The following is a 17,428-nucleotide window of genomic DNA, read 5'->3' as shown; positions in this document are numbered from 1 at the left end:
TTGGAGCTCAGGTGGGATCTGGACCTCATGGCTGCTGCTCTGCTAGAAAAGCCAGCAGTCCAATAAATCCTGACCTGTCTCTAGGCACTCGGTTTTCTTCAACTTTATGAGTCATACTAGAGGATTTGATTTATTGAATTTTGGTATTAGAAAAATTTAATTATTCAATATTGAAAACTCAGAGAACTCTTGCTTTTAGCAAAAAACCCCAGCCATGCTAGTAACTCGTTTCTTTAGAGCTGGTCTTTGGACCTTCATGATCTACTGCAAATACTTGCAGGTGTTCTTAAATTTCAGCTTTACTTATTTTACCTGCTTGACCCACTTCCAAGAATAATAACTAAAAGAATAAGAGTTCAGTACATGCCCAAGTCACAGCTTAGAGCGTACAAGTCTGGCCCTCCATGGTACGACAGTAACAACTTCTTATCCAATAAGGTCTGTTGAAATAACATCTTAAAATGGATTTTAATGAGACAAATAAAATCTCTTTGGGCTGTGTTTCCCTTCAGTTTAAAGCAAAATTATTCTCCAATAATTTACTGAAGTAACCCTCCACAAACAATATTACCTGAAATAACTGCAGTTCATTATCTTTATAATAACAACATATAAAATTCAGTGCTGCTTAAAATTCATTTGAACAGCACAGCCCTGTGTTAATAATAGAATGTGAAACCAATGTTTCGGGACTCTCAGCAGAAAAATTACTTATTTATAAAGCACCTTTTATCTCTTAACTGACACGGAATCGCTCTAGATCACATGCAATTAAAGCACCAGAAATGAAGGATGGGTTTTCAGAGCCAGAGTCCCTCTCTAGCGATGCCACCTGAACACTCCTTCACCCAGAAAAACACCCCACAACAGCCTCCGAAAGGTCAAAACTCACTGTACAACTACAGCACTATACAACCTACAATCATTGCAAAAGGCGCAATACTGGTCTAGACTTGGTTGTGTTGTTTTGTTTTTTACAAATCCAATCTGAAAGGGCTTGTCTTTGCCTAAATATGCTACACTTTTCGTGAAGGCAAAGCCATTTGCTGCATAAATAAATACAGGTGAGCACCCTGGGAGCAGTGCGGCTCTACCAGGCTGCAAGTGCTGATAAAGGAGCTTCAGGAGATTGGAGGCACCTATTTTTCTTTTGGAAATTTTGATGCCTTATCTAGGCATTCCTGTTATCATTGATACTATGAGTGCCAGAACAGCACATTTAGTGAACTGAAAACAAAGGAAAAAAGCCCACACAGAACCTGAAGCAGTTTTCAACTGTATTTGAAAAAGGTGCAGACAACGAATTTTTTACTTTACCTGGTGAGGGATTATAGTTCAAGTATTTGATCCAGGGGAAGAATGCGTCTGCTTGGAAATATAGCAGCCTACTAGGCTTGTTATACAAGCAAGGTTGTTTTCTTCAGTGATTTTGAGAGCAAATTTTCCCCAACCAATGCTGATGACAAACAAGCTCCCTATTCTGACATCTGCCAGATGAGCTGAGCTTGCTAAACAGACTTCCCTTCTGTTGCCTTCAAACTGCCTTGATATGCGAATAAATTGGGAAAATAGTCTTCTCTGGGTGTTTCAAGGGCTTCATAAAGAGTATCATAACTGACAGAAGATGTGGTTTGTGAGTTAAGAGAGGAAAAACTAGGACTGCGAATTAACACACCAACAAAGTGAAATTAGAAACCACACTGCTCAGCTCCAGCAGCTTTGGAGGGGACACCATGAGGAGGTCACAGCAGAGGGAGCTTCCTTACAGAAATGACAGGACACAAGGTATAAACACCGTCTGGTCACTTTTGCAATTGGAAGTTTTCTTGATGCTTTGTAAGTGGTTTTGGTTTGGGTTTTTTTTCCCCTTCATTTCCTTATTTGTTTTTTACCACTTTTCAGCTTTCAGGCTTATTCTTATTTTGACTAAATCTGCTTCTTATTTCCCTACTAAACAGGTTTAAGTCTCCTTCTCCCTTTAGAAGTTCATCACAAGAGTGTAGCAGTGTGTGTTACACTTGGTAGCTTTATTTTATGCTCTTACGAGAGACTCCACACTGTCCTTGTGCTTTCTTTTTCAGTCTTGGAGTTTGAGATGTATTGCTATTATTTTCCTTTAGATAATCTGTTAGGAGTTGGCCTCATCATTTTTGTGAATCAGAAAGGATTGTGAAGGATTTCCTCTACAGCTGAGGCAGTGTCTGGAGCCCAGATATTAGCTGAAGCCAGATGGGTTGCGTGCAACTGCCTGTCTCCCACACACATGACAGTGAATCCCCTCAACTTGCTTTTCAATTACTGGAAAATTTGTTTAAATACCAAACTGCCCTGAAGAGACAAGAAGCCTGAGATTTTATAAAGAGATACGCTATTTTCACCCTTTGGAAGTGTACCTGTTTCTTAAAGATGTTATTTAAGATGATATTTGCTTTTCAGTCACATCAAGTGACTCCAGGATACATCGTGTCCGACCATTCTCAGTCTTCAAGGGCTTGTAGGGATGTTGGGTTTACTCATAGGGGGAAATTGCTCTGCAAAGGAAGGAATGATTTCTAATAGGTTTGCACCTCAAGTACTTTGAACCTTTGACATATCAGCAAGAGAGAACACTAAAATAATTTAAGAAAAATTGCAAAAGACAAGAAGAATACTTTCAAGTGTCTGAAATAAGACACTTCCACCAGCCACTTTCTGCTCGATGTGGTGCCTTTTTATCAGGTCAAGGAAAGGCAGAGGCATCGCCAGCTTTACCTTAGGAAGTCTGTGTCACAACATAAATATTCTTTTAATATAGTGGGCTTTAAACTGAATGTAGATTAGCACTGGGCACCCAGTCCAGGGTAAATCAATACAGCCCTGTTAGTCTATGTCAAAGGCACTGATGGAAACTTGAAAAGAGCTCAATAATAAAGTTCTCTCTGAAAGACAAAGTTAACCCTCAGACGCAAAGTCTTCCAGGCAATTTCTCAATATATGATTAAAGATACAGATGAAAAACTTACTTTATTAATTATTCAGCTAATATAGGTGGCTTACAGTTAAATTAGCTGCACACATTATATAAATAGAAAAAAAAATGAAAATTCATTGTCAAATGCTGCTTTTCTGCTCAGGAGCAGGTTATGCTTAATCAACACCTGAAATATTAAAGGATATTTTTAAAATAAAAGAATCCATATACCAGGAAACCATCTGCAATGCACTTGGCTTTTCCTACATCATATATCAAGCTGAGCAGCAAGAGAGCTACGCATTTAGAATCCAAATTAGTTCTTCGAACAGAAATGGGGCTTGAACTAAACAGTTTCACTCAGATGGCATTAATATTTTTATATAAAAGATGTTTGCATTGCAGGCTCAGTCATAATACATCTCTAGACCAGAGTTTAAGAGCATCTTCCAGTATCCTCATCCTAAACCCTGCTGTGCCACCTGCCCAGGTGTGCCATGCTGGAATGTTCTGGAGAACTGATACAAGTCTAAAGCAAACCACTCACCATCCATCACTGCTTCTGCTGCCTTAATCTTGTAAGTCTTTCCTTCCATTTAGCTGCATTTCTGTTACAAAGATTCACCCTCCATCATTTCTGTGGTTTGCTCCTTTCAATCCCTCCTGCAGGCACTTGTTACTCTCCTACTCATCTTTTAGTTCTTCCTGTTCCCTTATGTTGCTTGCCATTGTGTTTTTATCCACTAAACAAAATTATATGGCTATTAAAGTATGTAAATAATGCTACAGCTTTCAATTTCCATCAGCTTTTGCAGAATGTGCCGTCCCTAGTCTCCTTTGTTAAATAATAGCTCTGCCCACCCTTGGTCTGCAGCAGCTTCTCAAATAGAGCCCCAAACATGGGTCATTCTTCCTTGTTCAGACACTCCAGGAGCATCTGAAGGAGCAGCCACCTCATATTGATGAAAACTCTGCTCTTACACCCAAGAATGTCAATTATTCAATATTTTAGTATTCGGTCTTAAGCTCTGCCAAAAACATTACTTACAGAAGTGACAGAATTTGGATTTTCCCCAGCTCTACGAGAGGAAAACACTAAAGACTACTTTTTGCTGATACAGTTTTAAGAGTTTTAAGCATAATTAAAAAGCCCAAGTTGCCAAAATGTCATATTTCGGAAACTTTAAGGGAACACTGCCAGACAACGCCGAAGCATTGGGGCAGGGATAATAAAAACAACACAACATAAAAATAAAAGTCTGTACAAAAAACACAGCCCTCCTACACATGCACACATATATATTTTTATTTTAATTCTAGTTTTACCAATAGTACAACTTTTGCTCCTCAGACTATTGTCTTGGCATGGAAGACCCTGAACATAGGTTACTTGAAATCAGGTGGTTGCCATTGTCCCAAGGCAGGGATTTAATCTAATCTGGGTTTTTTTAATATATATTTTATTGGAACAGACAAGGAGAGTTTATGTGCTCGGTTAAAACATCTCAGGAATTTCCAATGAGGGAGTCTCAACTTCATAAGCCATCCTGTTCCTGCCTGTGAGAGCATTGCTGATTTGCCCTGAATCTGGGAAAAGCTAACCGAGATAAACTGCAAATGAAACCAGTACTTCTGAAAGTGCTATTAAGTGCCTTTTAGACTCTATCACTTGCTCATTGCTTGCTTTCTGCCAGAAGGTGGAATATTCCTCCTTGCCAGCTACATGGAGCTCTGTTAATGAGAAATCACCTTTTCAAGGTATTATTAAAAAACCTGTAGATTGATAAGAATATTGAGATGAACGTCTGACAATCAAAATTAATTATAACTTTAGTGGGAACAGACCTCAGTGTCATGTTGGGGAAGAGCAATGATTGACACTACAATTTACAGATTGACCAGGAAAATTCAATTCTCAGTTCAGCCGTTACTTGCCAACAGCAACTATCACTGAGTTGCCTTGAGCGATGGAAAGGAGAATCTTCAATCCAACCTCAACTGTAGAAGTTGTTCCTTTTCTGCTGTCCCCACTTCTGCAACATGAGAACCACACATCAGCTCTATTTCTAATGAAAGCTGTTATGGTCACACAAATCATGTGATATTAAAAAAGGCCACCTGTTTTACATCCCCTCTTCAGAGCCATAATAAACCATTTGTATTCTGAGCACACTTGCAAGTTTGAACAAGGTTATTGAAAGAAATCTGAATGCCACATTAATTTAATTTTATTGTTCCACCTCTTTGGAAAAAAATCAGGTACTTAGTTTTTTATAGTATCTTCCAAGCACTTGATGTTAGGAGCTTAATTACAGATTTGTAAATCTATATTCATGAAAGGCTGCGTTTTCAGTGTATTGTAAAAGAGGGATTTACAGTTCCAGAAATTTGGAGGTTACATAGGATGACAAAAATTGCAGGAGGAATATCAAATTAATAATACCTAGCATGTACTATTGAAGAAGAAAATCTGTGATAATACAGAATTAAATGTCCATCTCTAGAAGCAGTAGAAATGTTGCTTTTATTCAGATGGATAAATTAATATCTATCCACACCCATTTTAAGGCAAGAAAAGCAAGGAGCAAGGCTGCAGACTAGTTTGTAGGTTTGATGCCCCTTTGAGTGTAGGATAAAGAATGTACCTGAAACACCCATCAGATAACACACAAGATGCGATGGATATATTGTTCCCTCCTCCCCATGTACCAGAGTTTTATTACTCTCCTTGTGTTCTCCTTTTAAAAGTTCAGTTCCTCAGCTCTTCCTGGGGGGCAATGGGCACAGACTGATGCATAGAAGGTTCTATCTGAATATGAGGAGAAACTTCTTTACTTTGAAGTTGACAGAGTTCTGAAACAGGCTGCCCAGGCTGTGGAGTCTCCCTCTCTGGAGTCATTCAAGACCCACTTGGACACATTCCTGTTAGCAGGTGGGTTGGACTGGATGATTTCCAGAGGTTCCTTCCAACCCCAACCAGACTGTGATTCTGTGACTGGAGGTTGATCACAGAAAAACTTGCCCACCCAGCTAGGGGGATGTCACCATGACTGGAGTCACAGCATCCCAGGGGGCAGAACCAAGACAGTGGGACATAAAAGGTGCTAAAGAGCCATCAGCTGCAGCATTGAAAGCTCATGGTGGTGGGTGTGAATGCAACACAAAGTGTGAATCTAGATTTTTTAGGTTGTTTAGGCAGTGGTATAAACCGCACATCACCGATTTGTGAAGCCACACAAGGCCAGTGCTTGGATACCTTAGGAGAGAGCAGAGGCAAGAGCTTCCCTGATGCTACACACCTACGGCAGGGCCAGCCAGGAGCCGGCCAACTGCTTGATTGATCTGAACTCAAGCTGGTCTTACTGTCTGCCAAAGGCAATCAAGAAGTGGGAGGATTAATGGCTTCACACAGCTAAGCCTCTCCTTGGCACACTTGTCAGCATCCCTCCACCTCCCAGCATCACTCCCTCCATCCCAATGTGAGCTCCCTGGATCCCAGTCCTCTTGGGACCCTCATGGATCTGCACCAGAGTCACTGTCATCTCCAAAGGGGAAGAGCAAGTCTCAAGCTCAGGGAGAGTAAATAGTGAAAGAAGCACTTCTGCAGCCAGCACTGCATCATACACAGAGATGTGCCACTAAAAAGTCATTATTTATCATAGCCTCCCAAAGGTGATACTAGATAACATTTCAGATATATAATCTATCTCTAGTATAACAAATTCAGACTGCCATTCTCCTCTGATTCTAACATTAACTCAAAAAATTATAATCAATTACCCTTTCAATTTTTAAAGAAACTTGGGATTTCTCTCCATTCAACTGAATGTGACTGCAGTATCTCAAACTGCTTTTGCATTAGCTGTCTGTACATTTTTATTTTTTCCCTGGCAAATACTGAATTGTTGAAGGAATCTTTTGTTTTAGGAACTCAAAGCATCTTTCAGACATTAATTCAGTAAGGCTGGCACCAGCTCTATCATGGAGAAAAGCAATACCGTTCCCTTTTGCAGGTGAGCCATGGACACATTAAGCTCTTTGCTGAAGGCCAGAAGTGAGTCATTGGAAAAGCCATCACGCACAGTACCTCTCTTATGCTGCTGCCATCATCAGCTCACAAAAATAAAAGGAATAATTAATGATAGCCTCTGAATTTATATTAGAATTTAAGGAGTTCATGGTCTGAGCCCATTACATTATGTAAGATTCATCTAGCTTTAATTTATGTGGTTATTGTTAGCTACCCATTCTCACACAACTACTTTTTTCTTTGGTGAAAGTCTCCAAAGACTCCTCCAAATATAATCTTTTTTATTGCTAAAGTAACACCAGATTAACCTAACAGATGCCTGAGCTGAATTTGCTAAAAGCAAACCAAATGGCATGAAAAATCGCCTAACAACCAACCCTTCGAGGGCTGCCACACCGCAATGCACACTATTCGGGAGGTCCCACACCAGGCACTTCACATCACTTAAAATCTGAAATTACTCACCAACATGAACAAGAATCATGATTTTTCTGGGGGATTTCATCAAGATGGTTTTTTTTTTTTTTTCATTATCCTAAACAAAATTTTAAAATTTACAGCTGTCATTTCTATAAGAGATGTTTATGGATCATTTACTAATACTGTACGTTTTCTTCTCCTTCCAGCTATAAAAAGTAAATTGTTGGTTACAATGCATTGGTCATACCAATGCAAATGCTGCCCTTTAAATATGGCGTGATTCATTTAATAGTTCACTTAAGCTGCAGGAAATTACGTGGTAGAAATAAACAAATAGTTCAATTCCAGCGGAATTTCACATTGTTTTCATAACACTTAACAGCAATGTTATAAACAAGTCAGAAATATCTCAGAAACATTTTCAGTAGTAATTGCCATATGCTGCTATTAAAAATTATCCTAATCCTTGGTCAATTACAATAATATGAAATATTTCAACAGAAATAACACTGGAATATTTGCCTGGTAGCTTTGCGGCCTCTTTATGTTTTGATTTCCACAGTGACTAGGTTTTTAACTTGCTTTAAAAAGGGTAGGGTAAAATATGGAAATGAGTCCAAGCTACATAAAGCAGCTCAATTAATTTTCGTAGGTGAGTTGCTGAATGGGAGAATTTTGAATAGAAATTGGTTGCAGGGAGAAAAACAAGATATATAGAAAGCCCAAATCCATCAGCCCTCACACAGGACCAAAACACTCTGTTGTACTGTTTCATATTCATCACCTATTTGGGGACAAGCAACTCATCACTCTCTTTGTTCAGTGAGAGGTATAAAACAATACCTAGACTATTGAGCATAGTTTCAGGCCACTTTGTAACGTTCTTAGGGCAAAGACAGCAATTTTTCACATGAAAATGTAATGTTAGAGATGCTTTGAACGTAAAATTAGCCATGGCACTCTGCAATTTGGCTGTCAGCAGGGAGGAGGAGATACCTCCTCAGAACATTGGGCCCCTCAGGATTTTCCTGCAATGCTGTAGAAATGTCCTGATGTACCAGCTGTGCAGATACTTGACGTGACAAATATTCTTGCCCTCACAACCTACCTGCAACTCCACTTGGGGGTTTATACTAGCCTAGAATTTTCAAACGGTGGCTCCACTAAACGAAGCCTACTTCAAAAAACTGACTGGAGATGACCGACTACATCTAGAAATGCAAGTCACTTTAAACAGTCACTTTATCTGAATAAGGAAGGGCTGGGTGAGGTTCCAGACATGTCATCAGTACCACCAAAAGCCACAGCCAGCTTGTGGAGGCCAGACCTGCAGAAGGTACCTCAGCAAAGCCACAACAGACATCAGCCACCTCATTTTTACCAAGGCCTTGAGTGCTGTAGGTGTTGCTCCTGCACTGATGGACATAAGACATTCTCACTCAGTCCCTCATCATGAAAAAACATCAGAAACCATCCCAAAAATGATTAAGGTGGTGAGTCTACCTCTGCAATTGAAGCCATCACTACAGTAAGACTTGGGTTGGTAACATGCCATGAGCCCACAGTCACAACTATGGAAAGGTGTCCAACAAGAGGCCAAATATCCCATTCCCGTGCCAGGGAGATTCAGGCTGAACACATCAAGCTTTAATAACGAAACACACTGTAACATCTACTTTGATTTATCACTTTGGGCTGTTGCTTTTCATTTAAAGCAAGTTCAATTTTAATCTTCTGAAGCATAGGAGAAGGTAAGGTAGCAGCCTAGAAATCCATGGGGTTTCACTCCTCAGCACATGGCGATGCAAAGGAACAAACCTGATTACCCTCACTGAAGGTCTCCTTTTGTAGAATCTGAAGGCAAAAGGGCAAAGAGGAAAAAAACACTGAGACCCTGAACTCGACTCACTGCTGGAGGTCAACCTTCTCAACATTGTCATATTCTTCTAAACCCAAACTGAGCCTCCTCTTCTCCCCGGAGAGCACCAACATACGGCTTTGCTCAAGAAAGTCACATCACCTGAAAATGAGGTTGCATTAATATTTCAAATCACATTTAAGCACTAATCCTTAAAGAGAGCTTCCAGCACATACAGCAGTCTTGCAAAGCCACCACTAAGCTGCTTTCTGTCCTGCTGTGCTCTGCAGCTGCAAACATCTGCATTCATCTCTGCCAACAACTATCAGATCCATCTCTGAGCAGTTGGTCCATCTCTGAGCAGTTGGTCCATCTCTGAGCAGTTGGTCCATCTCTGAGCAGTTGGTCCATCTCTGACAGCACCTTCTGTGATGCAGAGGACCTACACTGAGATGCTAAAGCATCTCAGTTGAAGTGATCAGTTTTTTTGTAGAGAAAAATCAATTGAAATTCAGAAAAAAAAAAATAAAAATCCACACACCTAGAAAAGATAAATTTTCCAAAGCAAATTATTTACCTTTTATTCATTAGCTAAGTCCAATGCCATCATTCTTTCAATACTTTGATCAGCAATATAACACAGCAGGGGAAAAAAATAGCATATATGGAGACACTGAATCTAGTCTGCAGCACACTTTGACCATTTACATAAATTTAAAACTTCACAACATTCTCTGAAGGTCTTGCCAAGAAATGGGCCTTTTTATATGATCAATTCATACACCACCATATCCTGCAAGCTAGAAATATGTATCTCTATTATATTCATCTCCTGGCACAGGCAGTTGTCCAAAAAACCTCTGCCACAAATATCGACAAATTAAGTCATTTCCAAAGTACAATACTGCCTGGAATAAGTAGTTAATAAAAGGACTATATGGTTCTTTAGCTAAACTTGATAGTTTAGGAGAGAATTTTAACCTGTAATCAGGTCAGTTTGAAATTACTCATGTTTAAGGCTAAAAATATTCTGAATTAACCTGAAGTCAGTGATATAGTTGAGGAAGGTTTTCCTCCTCATTTTGAGCATAGGAAGGAAACTCGAGAAAAATTGTTTCAGAATTTTTAGTTTAGCTTTTTTGTATTGGCATTTCCTACAGGAAAGACAAACCCCACAAGCACTGTCTTTCATTTCCTAAATTACAAATATGTCATCAAGCAACCACAAAAATGAATCTTTTTGGCACCCAGAGTAATTTATGCTATGCTTACTTACGAGACCTACATCCCTGGACACCACATATGCTGCAGCAAAGTCCATATGATAAACTAAACTGAACATTCAGCGATTCTGATCACTTCTGAAGCTACTTTGCCCTCAACAGTTCTTTTTCATCTGAACTATTTCTTATAATCCAGATCTTTGTGTTTCCAGCAGCTGCATGAGAACAAAGCCCTGCTCAAGAAACATTTCTTTGCAGGACATGTAATTATTAAATTGGGTACTAATTACAGATCATAAATTACAGACATTTCTTTAGAAAGAAAATACCCAGAATGCTATATAGAAATGCGACATCTATTTTTGAAGTTAATCTAAAAGGCTTACGGACAAAAAAAAAAAAAAGGCAATTTGGGGATGAAATCATGACTCTTATATGAATTACAGACAATTATTTTTTAGATGCTCTTAGGCATTAGTCTACACAAATATTACTTCCTATTAAAATATATTAAAAATCAACATATGTCATTTCTGTGGAGCACCAGCAGACATAAGGGCTCTGCCGTTGGTGTTTCCTGTAGGAGGAGAAATGAATGTAGCCTCTGGTTGTGTTCTTTCTATAGAAAGATGGACATCAGTATGCAGCCAAACCCCTCCAGGAAAGCCTGAGCTCTAACATAAGCACTCAGTTCCCAAAAAGCAACTATGAGCCAAGAATAGATTAAAGAGATTAAAGCAACCAGCAAATGCTTGGTTCTGGCTCCAACTGAACCCACATCACAACAGTAGCGTCCTTGCAGCATTCAAATACTGCACAGTGAGGAAATAGACACCAAAATGAAAAATCATAATGTAAAGTATTTGATCAAAATAAAGTGTGATGGCTGGAAATCGGAGACCAGATCTAATGTGGTGTGCAGAAACCTGAGTTTTGGCTCCTGACACCTTATCAGGGAGCCCAGCACACACTTGGTGTCATTGTGCCAAGGGCATCAACAGTCAGACACCCACAGGCGGCCATCCAAAAACCCACAGAGAGGGTTTGGATGGACTGGCCAAGGAATGGTCCAACCTGAGCGATCCCACCAAAGACAAATCATCCAAAGCACAGTTGGTCAGACCAAAGGCCAGAAGCCCAAATCTGGCCTTCATCCACTTGTCCAAAGACATCAACTTCATGATGACACGAGGACAGAGCTGCCCTGACCAGGTGGGTGACCGTGGCCAGGTTCTCCTGAGTGGGGCTCTCCCAGCTTCCCCTAGTTGAGTTCATCAGAACTGGTGGTGCAGCAAGAGTCTTCCATGGTCCCAGCTGGGTCAATGACATTTTTGGAGTCTACTTTTGCTACACGGGATGAAGAGAGCCTGTTATAGCACCTTTATAACATCTTTCCTGTAGAACAAAAGGAGACGATGCAGTCCAGTGCATGTGATATGTGTGGAGTAAGGATCTAATAAGGCTTTGGGATGTCCATGAAGTGTGTCAGGTCAAAGATGGCTCCAGCAGATCCCTCAGAGCATCCCCGGTGCCCTAATGATAGAAAACATTTGCAATACAGCAAATGCGATGGTTCATAAGATTTTGCTGCCATCTTCTGATGAAAAGACATCGCATGGGGAGAAATGCAGCTGCTGGGGTTCAGACAGCACCGTGTCCCCTGTGCCCATGAATACATGTTCCCATGTGGGAAACCCGACTCCCCAGCAGCCCACTGGCCTTATTTGGATAAATTATTTAAATTATTGCTCAAATTTCCTGCTCCAGACTTCTACCTTCCCAGGCAGAAAACAACCTTGTGTGTATTATAGCATACCATAGCACACAACAATTAAATATCATCAGATTGGTCTTAATAATAAACATTTTAATAGCCATAACTCCTCCATGAATCAATTCCCAAAGATCATTGGTCACCTTAAAGTGATAACATTAAATCCAAGGCTGATTTTTTTTTCCTTTTTTTTTTTTTTTTCTTTTAAGTGTTTGTTCTTCTCTGAAAATGGGTTAAATATTTCAGTGTCTCATTTAAGGGAACATTTTCCCATTTCCAATTCTTGAAAAATGGGACTTTATATAATATGCAGAAAAATCAGCCTACCATTAAAATATACTTTTTCTGAGGATAATGATGAACAGCCTACTTCTGTTTTGCACTACAGAGGTACAAGCCCTGCTCCATTCTCGAATGTGCCACGTACAACTTCAGACTAAAACTTAAACAAAACAGCCAAATTGGAGCAAAAATAGTTCCCTTTCAGCATCCTGATCTGCAAAGCTTTTGCAGTATCCCTCAATTTATGTTTTTCTGTGCCACAATATAAATCAGATTTTTCCATTTCTGTTCTAGTTCTTTTTGTTTTACCCTCATTCTTCATTGCAGATGAGGTCACATGAAACACTCCTTTTAAAGACACTCTTTTGCTCAGTTGAATGTCACGCTAATTGCATTTCAGCATATGTAATAGGGCCACTGGGTTGGGTTTTTTCCTTTCGCACCTCAGAACATAAACATTAAGGTAGAATAATGCAATGATGATTAATCTGTGTTTTTTAGTGGAAAAAAACCCTATTATTTACCGCTAATATTAGTCTTTACACGAGCTGAATACTGACAAATCTTTTTTGCCATGTGATAAGAAAAAAAAGCATAACAATAACCATGTAAACTTGTAAATTTTTTTTAACTGAAGAAACATACATTATGGTTTGTTAGAAATTAATAGTACTTTAATAATATTATAGTATTTAATGATGTGCTACTTTGTGATGGCATTTGAAGGCTAACTGTAAGGTTTAGGAAATTAGTAACTGCCCACTTAACCTTTTGTCTCTGAAACACTTGTTCAAAGCCGACCTACCAGGGATTGCAGTTCGGAGGCATCGTCAGCTGCCCTGCAAGCAGACAGATGCCTACATTACAAAGTAGTAATAATAGTGATTGATAGAGGTGGTTGATAAAATGGAAGAATAAAAAACCCAAAACCTTTTTTTGGAAAACAATCGGTCGACACCATGGTTTTTCTTAGCATGCACATACCAGTTTCTACAAAAATTGTTAAAAATATATATGATCCACTTCCAGAAAATATTTTTTTCTTAAAATTACACAGACACAGAAGAGCAGAGATGATCTAAAATGTGTCTAACCAGCACAGTGACCAAAACATCCCCCTTGCAGACAAGGAAATCATGTGCTTAAATCAGACCACATCACTGGAGGTTGGTTTCCTACATCTCAGGTGGTTTCCTGAGCAGGACCATGATGCTCTGGGCAGCCCATTTTGCTGGGACACTGTAAAAATTGCTCTGCAGCAGCAGGGAGAGGTGGTCTGGTGGTTTTGTCCGTGGCTGGAAGGAGTAAGACCTCCATGGTTTGCTTTAGACCAGCTCAGATGGACCTGAAACTGTCCTGTAGCCCCATGGGGTTTTCTCACTGTGGGAATTTAAGCTTTTACAAGTTAATTTTCCAGTTTCTATCTCATAACAGTGTGAAATTAGAACATTTTTTTTGAAAATACCAAATACTTTCACATGACAGAAGAAAGCTTGTGGTGGGAAAGGGCCACCTTCTGGAGGGCTTGATGGGAAAGCCCAGGCAGGACAAACTCATCAGCCAACCTGCCCTTTACCCTCACAGAATCCCATCCATCGTCTTTCTCCCCAACCTCCTCCTTTCAACAAACTCTGTATCTCTCTGCACCTTTGTCAGTCATCAGCTTAAACGGCCATGAAATACTTCATCCAGACACAGTATTTCACAGGGATTTCTCTCTTTTTTTTCTGAAAAGTCAAGCCGTTATCAATGCAATAAAATATATTCTCTGATAGCAATGACATAATTAGTTTAGGAGAGTATGTTCTACCTTCCAGCTGTTTTGCCTTGCTAATTGGGATAAAGCCTTTCTGAGCGTGGCTCCTGACCCCAAGGCCGACAGGCATAAATTTGACGGAGTTGGGAAACTTCTCTAATTGTGAGGAGAGTTAAGAAATGAAGACTTATATCTCGATTACAAATTTGGGAAAGATTAAAGATCTCTTCCAGCCTTATTTCCTATGAGTCTCTGAAGAAGAGCATTACAACATTTTTGCATGTCAGCTCAAATCAATACAAAATATAGTCTGGAAGCTGGCATGACTTCCAGGAGTACTTTAGTCTATTGCTTTGTGCCTACCAGGAATATGTCCAGTTTCTTACGATTTCCTCACCAGATACTATCTACAATGGACAGCAAGGGATTTGCCCTAAGCTAGGATAACCTCTCATAGAATAAATCATCATTTTCTTTTCAGTAATGAGCTCCACAATATTGAACTAAATTTAAATGATAGAAATGATCAGAAAACCATAATATCCCTTGATTATTACTGAGGTTTGTTTACTTCAACAAATCTAATACCATCTGATTAAATTTTGTGATGTTTATGTATAGTAGCATGAACTTGCTCAAACATCAGAAAATAAGATTGACTCTTCAACAGAAAATTATAAACAAATACAAATCCATCAGCATAAAATGTAACAGACTGCATTGTTTGTTATGGATGTGGATTTTGAACACTATCTGTGTTCATACAACTGTACTGCTGCACAGCACACACATCGTTAACTGCCTCGCATCTCATCTAAAGTGATTTAATTTAATATATTTATTCTCATGCATAATTTATTAATATTTCTTGCATAATTGCTACGATTTTTTTTTTTTTTTAAGAGTTTAATGCTTTTAGTGCATCTATGCAGAACGCTGAGAGAATTTAGGCATAAAAAGTCATGACCGCTCAGACACAAACTTCATCTCCAGGGGTCAGACACCAGAGCCACCTTACGTGAGCAGAAGGCAGCAGCTGTCACTGTGCTGAAGAGCTACGACATCAGGTGAACTACAAAAACTATCCTACCACAGTGCCAAAACCAGGATGACTTCTTCATTTGAGCTTGATAGGCTTTCTATACTTTGATTAAACACACGTTTAAACAACCATATGAATAAAATAACCTATTAACTGGCAACCTAATTTGAACAAACAAGATCACAAGAGTTCACAACCTGTATGAAACCTCCTTCATTATGATGTGCATCTGTTCATAAACACGTCCATCCACCGTGAATATAACCAGCAGTCGCAGGCAGTGCCTTTGAGCACTAAAAGCATCAGTCCCTACACCACTGTGAAATACACATATTTAAAACACACAAATACATATATTTATATGTACATATAAAATATACTGAACCTAGCAGACATTGAATAGTTTATTCTATAAACATTGCACTCCGCAGTAATCATCTTCATGAGACCATTTCTGGATTTCCCACTCCCCACAAAAAAAATATGTTCAGTGAAAGAAGAGGTTCACTTTCCATGGATTATGTTAGTTCTTAACCAGTCTGATCAGAAAGCTGTTACATCTAGAAAACAGACTGCTATTCAGAATTAAGCAAAAAAACAATCCATACAACATCTCTTTCACTGCTTTCTTTCAAGAATACAAATAATCAAGACTACTAAAGTGTTCTCCTTAGGGAACGTTTTCCTTATCCTTGATCAAACACCTGCTAAACTTAGTTTTCCATAACAAGCTATTTCAATCTCTGCTTGTGCCATCTTGAAGTAGACAGAAAATTCTGTCTTGCCTACAAGGTTTCAAGAAACCTTCAGGCAAATGGAAAATTCATTGAGATTTGAAGACAACTGGCTTGGGGAACCACAAGGCACGGCACCACATATACCATGTCTTAAAGTGGAAATACTGAGCGGTGTGCTTCAAGAGAAGTCTAAATCAAGATTCACTGAAAAGCAGAAAGACAGCTGATCAAATCTTCTGCAATAAACATTAATGAATAAACGATAAGCAGACCCGTTTACTTCATTTTCTGGAATAAGGCACAGAAGTGAATCCATTGACTGTCAGATCCCATGAAGAAGCATATGGCTCCAACCTAACAGTGCAAATGCATCCATATTTTGAAGCAATTAAAAAGCCAACATTATTAGTTGGCCCGCAATTTATTTAAAATGCATCTACTACTTCCACCTAGGGCTTTCCTTTTCAACCTGTTTCTTGCTGTTCTCCATCCCACTCATTAGTTGAATCCATTTAGATTTCCAGCAGTCTTACCAACTACACACAACATGCAATGTTTCTTCCTAAATTCATGGCTGCCTACTATGCCTTAGTCTTCCTGGTCCTCAAAATACACCCTAAAAATAAGAAATAGAAGCCTCTCCAAAAATTGTAATGACACCACCACAGTGATTATACCCCAATAAACAAACGTAAGAGACAAAATAAGGAACAGCCAGAAGCTAAAGCAGAACTCGTCAGGATCAGCCAACACTGCAGTTTTGCCTGTGCCACAGAGTTATTCCCTCAAACTGCAGACTCAAAGTTTCAGGCAGAAATTAAGGCAATTATGGTAATAAAGAACAGTGAGTCTATTGGAAGCTCACAAAGACATAGAAAAATGGCAAGTTTGGGGAGAAATAATCTTGCTGACTCACGCAAATACATATATTTATCCACATCGTATTTCAGATGTATCCAAAATGATTCTGCTCATTCTTCTTTGCCCTATCATCACATCACACCCTGTTCACTGAGTCACCTCAAGCAACACAAATATACCTTGCATATTTAGTGCACCTGATGTACATTATGCTGAAGATCTGAACACAAAAATACCTTATATGTGTATTTTTTAAAAATATTTATGAATGTGTAAGAAATGCAATGGCCTTATAATAGCACAGTTAATTACTAATATTTTTTAATATTACTGAATAATGTTTCTCAGTGACAGGCTAAGACAAATGTTAGGAGACTATTATTAAATGTCTTGTCCAGAATGTTGTGAAGATGGTGATGAATAGATGTTCCCAGGTGTGCAAAAATATAAAGTCCTTTAGTCCTCACTTGTTAGTCCTTAGCTATAAGGAGAAAA

The sequence above is a fragment of the Streptopelia decaocto genome (assembly GCF_964273445.1).
Source record: "Streptopelia decaocto genome assembly, chromosome: 6".
NCBI classification, from domain to species: Eukaryota; Metazoa; Chordata; class Aves; order Columbiformes; family Columbidae; genus Streptopelia; species Streptopelia decaocto.
Note: the sequence above shows the minus strand (reverse complement) of the source record.